This window comes from Stegodyphus dumicola, chromosome X2 (assembly GCF_044657685.1).
Source record: "Stegodyphus dumicola isolate Sdum_Otavi_A_Nest chromosome X2, ASM4465768v1".
NCBI lineage: Eukaryota > Metazoa > Arthropoda > Arachnida > Araneae > Eresidae > Stegodyphus > Stegodyphus dumicola.
The window spans coordinates 130,524,676-130,536,150 of NC_140781.1; the positions used below are offsets into that span (position 1 = coordinate 130,524,676).

General features: G+C 32.6%; 1 protein-coding gene across 5 annotated transcripts in view; it reads right to left on the reverse strand.

Moving 5' to 3' along the window:
* Window positions 1-10,526, reverse strand: part of LOC118188267 (transcription factor RFX4-like) — a 200,264-nt gene extending 189,738 nt beyond the window's left edge. The window contains exons 1-3 of one of the 5 annotated variants that reach the window (XM_085809867.1): window positions 10,410-10,526; window positions 9,841-9,957; window positions 4,269-4,438 (exon numbers count right to left, since the gene is read on the reverse strand). The gene's annotated coding sequence lies outside the window, so the exon portion shown is untranslated. Of the gene's footprint in view, window positions 1-4,268; window positions 4,439-9,840 lie in introns of all 5 variants that reach the window. The other 4 variants (XM_085809869.1, XM_085809868.1, XM_085809865.1 and 1 more) reach the window with 4 other exon arrangements.
* Window positions 10,527-11,475: the final 949 nt, after the last annotated feature.

The window sequence follows — 11,475 nt, forward strand, 5'->3', positions numbered from 1 at the left end:
AGCAATGGTGCCATCGATCAACAGTTAGACAAAACAAAAACGGAAACTTCTACTGATGCAATTATAAACAAGAATGCAGATGGTTCTCATAAAAATCCATAAAGGTGCCTAATGACACAGAGAAAAACTGTGTTATTAATGACCACAATAACATATGTTTGTAATTCAAAAGGAAAGAATTCCACGTCGCGCTACTGTTCAGCAGCATATCCATGTAACAGCAGCATATCCATGGATGCAAACTCTCACTTTCAAATGTCGCAAGATACACCTTGAAAAATAGCTAAAAATCCAGAAGGAATTTCGCTAAAAGTAGAAGTTAAAATTTTAAAAAAGTATAATCTATATTCCATAATAGATTTTGTTACTCGTCATTTTTTAAACTGAATCTTCATAAAAATATAAAAAATGTCCCAATTTTTCTGCAGACCATCAAAAAGTTTTCACGGACCACAGATTATCGACCGCTGTTCTAGAATGCTCTCACTCCGTCTATGAAACATTATCAATTTTGTCGCCAAATGAGCAATTTCATGCTAAATCTGGAAACCCTGTCTTTCCCTGCAACTTTCTGGAAACCCTAACCCACTTTGCAGGGAAGCTATCTTACCACAGCTGGCATTTCCCAACAGTATTATAATGTCACAAGTCAGCTGTCAAAAGTATAATGCCAAAAGTTGCTGACAGGTAAGTATATACTGAAAAAATGTTAATGTGCAAAATAAAAATATTTAAGCAAAAAAAAAAAAAAAAACTTAAGGGCTAATCTTTGGAATATGGTAACAGGTAGTTTGGCGACATTTTGGTAAGGCGATAAAGGTTACTAGCTAAGACTTTAGCAGTGTACATGGATAAAGTAAAGAGTGTGCGCAATGCCATTTTTGTGCAATTCTGGGATTTTTTTTAAGTGAAAATAGGTTGACGTGTACATGGATACCGTGTATGTGCAATTCTTAAAAATGCCGCAAGCAGTTTGCGATTCTCCACTTTCTCCCAATTTCGCACCTAATCTTCGTCATGATTAAGCCCTTTTGTTCCATAAAAGTTCTAGCATAAGCATAATTCAGCTAGCAGATTGTTGGAAAAAAATGTTGAGTAAAAAAGAAAAAAAAAAACATGCCTTTACTTCGTGAAAACAAAATGGCGTCCAAACAAAAACTAGCAGGTTACTGTAGCAGGGTTGGTCGCCAAATTTTCACCAAAAAATTGCCAAGTTACCATAATCCAAAGATTAACCAACTTAAGCATATGAAACATGTAAATAAAAAGCAGATCCTGCATGTATACTTTAGAGAACATTATTAAACAATGTGTTAATTTTTCCATAATTTCGTGGATTTAGACTTGGTAGCAAACACTCTCTGGCCCTGGAGAGATGCTAGAGAAAGAAAGTCGAAAGTCAACCTCAGTGGTACATGCATGTTTTTGTCTTTCGTCGTAAAAGGGTTAATGTCAGGCTATTTTTTTTTTTTTTTTTTTTTTTTCCAACATACAAATAGCACTGCTTTGCAATGTAAGTTCAAAATCCTCCAGTTTTATAATAAAGTTTCATTCAAACTTAGTCATGTCATCAAGTATATTATGCAGTGTTTGATGGTATATCTATTTGAAAAGAATTTTTCATTCATGTATTAATAAAATTAATTTTCAGCTGTAAATTTGCTTGAAAATTTTTTCAGAAAACCAGACATATGAAAGTTGTGTTACGCCATGCAGATACATCCCTACCAGTAGAAAACTTTTAACATTTACGATTTTAATGTCATAATTAAGAATGAAAACTTTGATTTGAAAAATTTGTGTCAGGACTTAACTTTGTTTATTTCTTGAAAAAAAATCACTTGGATGGACATAACTAATGTACAGAAATTTTATTAAAACTGTGCATTTACCATTGTTTTTACCCAATTTATGATTTTCAATGACATATAATAATATGTTATTAGTAAAATAAGATTATTTGATGTGCAAGATCAAAGGATAATTAGACCCCACATATTTCAAAATGCATAAAATAGAATTAATAAAATAAGTTAGAAAACATGCTAATTAAGTTCTGCACATATGCCAGACTACAAAATAAAAATGACACTTAAAATACATATTGCTGTTCCAAACTAATGAATTAGATAGGCAACTAGTTCTTGTAGTATTGATATCCATTCCTGTAAAAGGGTAGAATTTGTTCTGCCCTTTTACAGGATTACAGGACCTTGGAGACTTCTAGGAGACAGCATTGCAGCACGGCTCATCCTAATATATCCCAGATATGCTCTATTCGAATTAAATCCAGGGAACATGTTGGCTAGCCCAGGCTAAAAATGTTTTCAAATTCCAGATATTTATCCAGACAAACAATTGGGTTGAGCATTGTCATTTCGCGAGTTGAAAATCTGCTTCAATGGCTCCCCAGAAAAATATAGGGTCTGCAAAGAAGTTTTGGAGTTTATGGCGATTTTTGGAGTAAAATTCAACTGGTTTTCTTATAGTGTAAAAGAGAATTTATTTAAACCAAAAGATGCTCCATTATTACTGACAATGTTTCACTATCAGGTAGAATCACGATGCCCTTGGTGAAGGTCTTCTGTGGTTTCTGGTTAAAAACTGCATCAAAGTATTTTTCACAGGCCTCTAATGAAACCAGCCTCATTCCATTGACAGAATTCTGCAGAGACCAGAACAAATGATAGTCTGATGGTGCTATGTCTAGACTATACAGTGTGTGCATCATAATGTTCTAACCAAGATAGCACACTTTTTGACGGTTATCAATTAAGTGCATGGTTGATGTTGTCATAATGGAAGACAACACCCATCCTATTATTCAATTCAGGACATTTTTCTTTCAATTGGCTGGTATAATTCCTCTGGTTGTTCACAGTAGAGTTGAGAATTAATCATCTGACCAACTGGAAGTAGCTCATAGTGGATGATTCCATTCAAGTCCCACCACACACAAAGCAGCACCTTATTCAGCTTCAATACTGGCTTTACGACAGCTTGTGATGGTTCTCCATTCTTTATCCATGATCTTTTATGCTTGTGATTGTCAAATGTGATCCATTTTTCGACCCCCGGTTATGATACATTTGAGAAATAGCTCGAGTTCATTGCGTTTCAGCAGTGCATCGCAAATGTTAATTCGCTTTAGCGTGTTTTTCGAACTCAACTCATGAGGAACCCAGACATATAGCTTCTTTTTGTAGACAATTTTGTGTAAATGATCAAAAACAGTTTTGTGGGCAATGACTAGCTCCATATCAGTGTGGACATTACTGATGTGCTTATCTTGCTAGAATTTCACAGCTTTTTCAGTGATTAGATGACCACAGTGTAACTCATCTTTCCCATCAAAATTACCAGAACAAAAGCATGCTAACCATTTTCATGCGCAAGATTTTTATAGGGTACCTTCACCAGGCACAGCACAAATTTTTTCACAAGCTTACGCAGTGTTCTTTATTTTGTTGTAATAATACTGCAAAATATAGTGAAATTTTTCCTTACTTGTCTCCATTGTCAAACTCTCACAACTTTCCACCCACCGCCCCATGTTTGACGTTTATATACTCACAGTAATATTTGAAGAATCATCTTTCCAATTAGCACTTAGCAGTGTCACTGCAATCTGTGTTTCCTGAGTTATTTGCCATTGATTCTATCTATCAAGAAAAATGCCACAAACTTTTTCCCCAGACCCAATATAATCACTGGGGTACAGAAATTCATTTGTTTCTTAGGCCTGTTTTCAAACCATTATGATAGATATAAAGCTTTGTGCAGCCATCTAAAAACATGCCACCGTTTATGAGCAAGTCACTGTTATGAAAGCTGGGCATTTCATAAATACTACATTGTTTTGAATGCCTGGATCTCACCACATAAACATAACCTATTACACACAGTTAATCTATTATATAGTCCACTCACTCCTGCAATGTCCAGTACAACTTTCCTAAGAATTGCACAATGATTATTACATGGTACTAATCTGCTACAATTAAATAAAAAAGAAAGAAAAAATAATTTGGGAACCATTTTATTAGATGCCTGCAAAAGAATTCCACTTGGTTAAGGTGTAGGCCATGATGGCTGAATTTCATATTATATCAAACTTCACTAACAAGTACACACTAAAACTTAAAAATATGAAGACAATAATGTTACAGTTTGCAACAAAGTTACAGTTCTAAACAAATAACTATAAAATTCAAATTGCATTTTATTAATAAAATTTATACTGCATAAGTATTATAATTTTTACTTACTCTTCTAAGAGAATTCAACATCCATAAGCAAGGAAACCCTAACATAAAGTGATAAAACCATATGCAGTAATTAGAGTGATAATCCAAAAATTTGCACTGGTGTTGGTTCATTTCAACAGGCAATGCTCACTCCAACACCAAAGTTCATCTTCATTACTACCAGCAATGAGCTAAGAAAATTTTAACAACTTGATCACACTTTACTTCATAAAAACAAGATATCAAATTTTAATTTTTTTTTTTTCAAAACAGAAATTACAAATAATTATACATGATCAAGAAAACATTTTAAACTTTAATAAACCTTAAAAAATTTAAACAATATAAAATAATAAAATATCACAGAAATTGCCTAGAATAATGAGTAAAGTTAACTATGCGGCACATTTTATGCCAGAAACTGCCATGCATTATTTTCTTTCATATTAGTTCAGCTAGAGGATTCTAAGGTCGAGTGATGATTTTTCAAAAAAGGTTTTGCATTAAATTCTCTTAATCATATATATGTTACACAGCCTAAAAATATCTTATTGCAGAAATACTGTTAATTGAGTTGAAAGCTTGTTCAGCTGCAATGATAGTAATAGTGATCATGCAGCATCCTTATTAAAGCCATCTACCTCAAAGATATCCCCAAAATCATTTACTTTCGTGTAAACGATTTAGTTTCAGATTTAATATTTCCTTTTAGCCATGAGTGTGTTACTTTTTTCTTATTAAATGTCTTTAGATAACTCATAGAAAAAATTGCTCAATTTTTTGCATTCAACTTCTTCACCAACTTAATTTTTTATTTTATAATTTCTTTGTTGTATTAATCCATTTTGTAAAAACATTCCAGAAAAATCAGTAATTTATGAAATTCTTGCCTTTAAACATTAATCCTTCAAATTCCTTCAGTTTTAATGTAGACTTAATTTTAGGTTCATATCAGTTTCGAAAATGAAACCAGACAAGAACTTGATTTTCAGGATCAGAAAGACTAATACAGATCAAAGCACCAATACACATGAAAAAATTGATCGATTAAATTAAACTTTGCTTAAGCTAACTTTTCTTACTGGTCTCTTAAAAAAAATCTTTAACTGTGTGAAACTGGGTGATAGAAATAAAAACCAAAATTAAAAGAATCCACTATCTTTGTAAAGTAAATTCAATTTTAATTCAGACATATTAATTAGAGAACATTGAAAGTAAAGCGAGATAAATTCCTCTCTAGAGCCTTAGAATAAAAATTTATATTTATATTTTCCACAAATAACGAAATTTCAAATTCATTTCAAACATCTAAAACGAGTTTTCTCACATAAAAATCTATGATATTAAAGTCTCTACTGGATTTTCTAAAGACAAAGTCACCAAAACTAACTACATTATAATCCCTAAACTCTAAAAATAGCCTTATACTCATTTCATTGAAATACAAAAGAAAAGATACCAAGGAAAGATTTACCTTAACAAAAATCAACAATTACTAGTTCACAATAAATTAACCTTCAAAGATTCTCTCATTACCAGCACCCACTAATAGGAGATATTTCACAATAAACTCACCAGTACATTGTGTTTAGGAAATTAACTTTAGGCTCAAGTTCTACAAAGCTTCATGTTTCTACGGCTTTCCAGGTCAAACATGGAGAGACGATGGTAAACAACCAATAGCAAAAAAATTACACAATACTAATTTACATTTTAAACACACATTTATCAAAGTTATCTCAATATGCATAAGCTAAGACAGCTGGCATAAGTAGCCAGTCGTTAACAATCACTTAGATGTAAAGTACAGACATTTTTAAATTGAGGGACATACAAATTGCTTTATCAAGTATACATAAAACTAATTTTTCTTCTAATATTTATTAATTTATAGAATCAAATCCATTAATAATATTTTATAATGATTAACACAGTGATACTTTCTCTCGTGATACACTGAAGTTTTTCCTTAATTATTAATTTACAACATAACTCATAACAAATATAAAAAATTCTGTTTCACAAATATAATTTAAGTCACATTTCCAATTAACATTTAAACATTAGACAATCATTAACCAACAAAAATTTTTACAATAATTAGAACAAAAGAGAACAGGAAATCCATGATATCTAATTCACTTCCAGAAAATGACAGATTACAGGCCTAATTGCACAATCTATACTGGTTCATATATACGTTACACATGGAGGAAAACTACAAAAGTGCCGATGAAGCTAGCCCATTCACCGGGATTCGAGTTCCGGTCCAAGCTACTGGTGTTCAGCACCTGTACCGCTCAACTGCTGGAGGTTCTCACAAGTTAAAAAAAAACGTTCATTCTTCTGTTAAAGGAATTGATGTTATTGTTTCCAACAATAAATCTATCCCAAAACATGAAACTTTCTGTTCCTAACAAAAGACTAAATATAAACAAACTTATCTTCTCATTTTAATTATGAAAGGACACAAAACTCATCTTCCCACAGCAACATCCAATTACAGGCCACTTTCATAGTGCTTTTTTATGCTATTTCATTGTTTGATTTAAAATGCAGTTTATTGAAATTATATATTTTTTGTTTGGCTCTAGTGTAGAATTGGGTACTCTTTCAATTTTTAAGTGAAAATAGATCGATGTATACACGGACAAAGTCAGTTCGTAATGCTGAGTTTGTGTAATTCTCTGATTTTTCTTAAGTGAAAATAGGTCGATGTGTACATAGATATCGAGTTTGTGCAATTCTTTTACTTGTTATTTTGGCTTTGCACAGCGCAAAAGCTGTTTTTTTTTTTTTCTTTTTGGTGCAAAAGCCAAAATAATAAGTCAAAGAAATGCACAAACTTGGTGTCCCTGTACCAACAAAAATCACCAGTTTTTCCAAGGTGTTTAACCAACATATGCTTTCTTGAAATAAATAAAAAAGCAAAGAAAGAATAAGAGGCTTGCAAATTAGAGGCAGATTTAATAAAGGGCCTCTGCTAGCTCCTACAGCTCACCAGTGGCCCAAGACTATCAAAGCTCACCTCCGATGAATTTGTTAAATTTTATAATTTATTTTAAATGAATTTAGCTAAACAGTTAATATTTTACTATAATTCACATTTACTAATTAATAAAGAAGAATTTCCATCTTCCATAGACTTCTTTCAGTGCTATTCCCAGAGGCGTAGCTATAGTTTCAGGCGCCCGGGGACAACTAAAGATTTTGCGCCCCTTTCCCTTCGCCAAGAAGGGAAAACATTTCATTCTAAAATTTCGTTACATCAATTTGGCGCCCTCTGAATGCTGCGCCCGGGGACAGATGTCCCCTCTTGCCCCACCCTAGCTACACCACTGGCTATTCCTCAGAAAGCAGTGATTCAAGAGATGGAACAATCAAAGTTTGAAAACAAATTAACACAAATCAGTAAGAAATAAGAACTGAGAAGAGAAAAGTTAACTACACAATTCAGCATTTGGTACTTCTTTTATCTCCAAATGACTTACATTTTACATGTATGTGAAGTAGAAAACTGAAAAAGGATATTTTAAGATCGGGAAAAGACATATTTCAACTTAAAAAAGAAGACCGATCTCCCTTTAGATCAGGGCTTAATTTCCAAAATCGGGAATTTCGGAACCTTATGGTAGGCAGTCAGAAAAGAAAAGAAAAAAAAAAAGAAAAAAGGTACACAAAAAAATTCTGAAAGGTTTCAGATTTTAAATTACATCGAAAGGGGCATTTTTTCAATGTTTCGTGTGTTACCTTTATTTATTAAACATCATGTTCTTTGCACTTAAACTATAAAATTCAGTCCAACAGCAGTATCACAAAATAATTTTCAAATGAGCATATCCCTTTAGAATTCCTGATACACAGTTCTGTGTGCTGGAGATAAAAAGGTTCCAGTTTTAAATCATGAACAATAACAAAAGAATCTGTTTCTTACGACTTTTAAATAATTGTAATAACATTATTTTCATAAATTAAACCACCACATACAAAAAATAATGCTTATTTTTATTGAGCAGCAAGTCATTTATTTTTAATGTCAAATGCAATTAGTGAAGAGTAACATTTCGGGAATGGCCATTTTAGATACATACTTAAGAGGGCGGGGAGAAGAATTAACTACTTAATTAGTGTAATGTAAATTTTTTTCCATTTTGCAATTTAATCACACGAAGAAAAAATTACTTTTACTAAACTATACTATAATTTTGTTTAAAACTCTTATGTTTAAAACTTACTTAATAATCAATTAGGATGCTAAGTACTTGTATCTCTTTCTATCTTTCTGAGTTAAGCAAAATTTAGCAGATTTTCATACAAAGTAACTTCTCGGCAACAGGACTCGCTACTCGGAATTTTCTGTTATAATGTGAATGTATAACATGAAGATGAGTCAATTTCTGGTAAAGAAAATTCCCTGCAGACAACCCTTCTGCTTAAGAAAATTCCCTGCAGACAACCCTTCTGCTTGGTTTATAATTTTGCATGTGCCCTGCAATTAATCAAAATTCAGCCCAATCAAAAATATGACAAATTAAAATTCCGTTTTAGATTAAATATAAAGTCCGATTCTCATTTGTCTGCTCAATTATTATCGAATTTCTTTACCATCATAGCTCAAACAGCCCAGAACTTTTGCCGATTTTTCTGGCACTTATTTATTTATGGTACTTTTGCAGATGTAACATTTCTTTCATCGTAAGTTGTTTAAGTTGCTTCATTTTTTGTGCTAATACTTTCTCTTTAATTCTCTCTTCTATAAACAGACAAAATTTCTTGTTCAGTTACAAAGTTCCACTGTTCAAATCCTGTAATTGCTGTGTCGAGAATAGCGACTAACTTGTCAATCGAAATTTTTTCATTTTCAATAACAATAACATTTCGTTTTCATTCTCTGTCACTTTCTTCACTATCGGAAACGCGCATGTGTAAACGCTTTACTGGCTTTACGCACATGCATAAAGTTTGTAGCTTTAAGGTCTGGATTATAGATCATTCCGGATAATGGACATCCGGATTATGGACTTTGTACTGTATATGACCCAGTAATAGGCAGTGAAGAAGTAACCTGCAACATAAGTTATAAGCTTTGCAGAACTGATAACTTGACACATTTCAAGCACTACAGTTTGCTAATTGATTGGTATTAAATGAAGTTTGGTATTAAAATGGAAGTATGTATAAGGAACATTTCCATAATTTTTACTTTTGAACATGGGATTTTAATATTGCTGATTTCAAAATAAAATATATCAAACTAATAAAATAATAAAAACACTATTATTAAATGCCCTATTAACAATATTAAAATGCTTTCAAAATAAAAAATTCTTAGAACTAACATTTGTTAAAAATTTTTATGTGTATACTGTGCGTTGTTGCTAATAAAGTTTGCTTGGTGAGATTTGCGCCGGCGAAACGGAAAAGTACCAATGCACTATTTCATAAATAAACACTTTCCTGAATTTTTGTCAGTTTATATTTCAAGGAAGAAAATATAAAAGCAGAAAATTCATAAATTATATAACAGATCTTTAAGAACTGCTTTGATATGTAACTAATTGCTTTGCTACTGTTAACAAACAGTGTGTCTTACCATTATAATCACATTGTAAGAATTTTAAAAGCAAACTTTTTCAACAATCCTTTCTATAACTGCTACACAGCTAGGACGCAAGCAGCATGAACTGTTTATCATGTTAACGTACAGCAACTTAAAGAAAAAAAAGTGTACACATAGGATATTTAACACAACAAACTTTCAACTTTGTCATATTACACATTTTTGTGCTGTGCAACACATTTCTGCAATATACAAAAAAATCTGCAAACAAATAAAATCTGTTGCTATTTGAAATATTGTATTCATAGAAAGTTCAAAGAAAAACGTTTAAATGGATAGTACTCTGGACATCTAAAATCCTTAATATCAAGAGAAACCTCAGAGGCATTTCTGCACGTGCACCCAATTGTTAATGCTAAACAACAATTAGTTAAGAGAAAAATTACTGAAAACGATCTTTAAGATATAATTTAATAGTATAGATTATAAACTTGAACAAACTAAAACGTTGACATAGAAGGCTTAGTGAAAAAGAAAAGGTAGTATAAGAGAAAACTAATATTAATTGCTTCAAAAACGGAGGCAAAATCGCCACATAGTACCAAAGACAAACAAAAGAAGGACGTGCAAGCCATTGAAGCTGGAACAAACTTTACTCTCGCAGTGATATACGAATAAGCACCGCGCCTCTTTAAATATTGAGATGAGTTGAGTGAAACTATCACTGAGTTTGAATGAGATATTTTCAAGAAAAGATAAGGAAAATCTAAAGGCCGTTTACGCTAGCGGAACGTTGAAACCAAAAGACGCATGTGAACTTATAGCTGCTTCCCTTGACCGATTTATAATGAAACTGTTTTCATGCCTTGAGGAAATATTTCACTGTTGAAGTTTTGAATAACATTATCGCTTGAGCTGTTGCTTCATGCAATAAAGACTCACATACTCAAAAGGGAAGAGTACAATTTTTCCCTTTAGTTCGCGAGCATTTCTTGGGCGCAAAGTTCCGTTAGAAATGAACCTTAACAGTTTAAAGAATAAAGTGCAAATGTTAAGCAATTTTTATTATTTACTCAAAAAAGAAAATAAAATTCCATTCTGCCAGTATGCGTCAACATTTTGTAAGCAAATGGGAACCTCACTGCTATCCAATGGAAATGTTCTAAGGCTAGTTGCTTAATAGCCGTTGTTGTAGCTTACCTCATTAGTCTGACAATAATATCAGAGCAGGTCCCCGAATTTACCGTACCGATGTGCGCAGGATTACGTCTGCCTTTGGCATGAGCCTTCGACACCTTCTACGTGACAATACGTCTTTGATCAATTCCCAGCCAATTTTAGATAAGAATTCTCCTGAGAGACTAAGGTTCTTCCCCTTTTTTCTTCTACCACCAAACCACTCAAAAGGACTTTCGATTGACGGTGTATTTTAAGTACACCCATGTCGCAAGTCACATTAAATTTGCAGTCATCCAAACGTTCTTCGCGAATCAAACCCTGAACCAAAGATAAGCAGCCAGCGTCGTAACGGCTGCTCAGTTGATTAAGGCTAAGCATGAGAGCTCTTCTTAAAAAAGGAACACCTTCATGATGGAGGATTTCTTAAGGAAACTGACTCTTATTTATCTTACAGATGAGGAAATCCCGAAAACACAGTGTAACTTATCC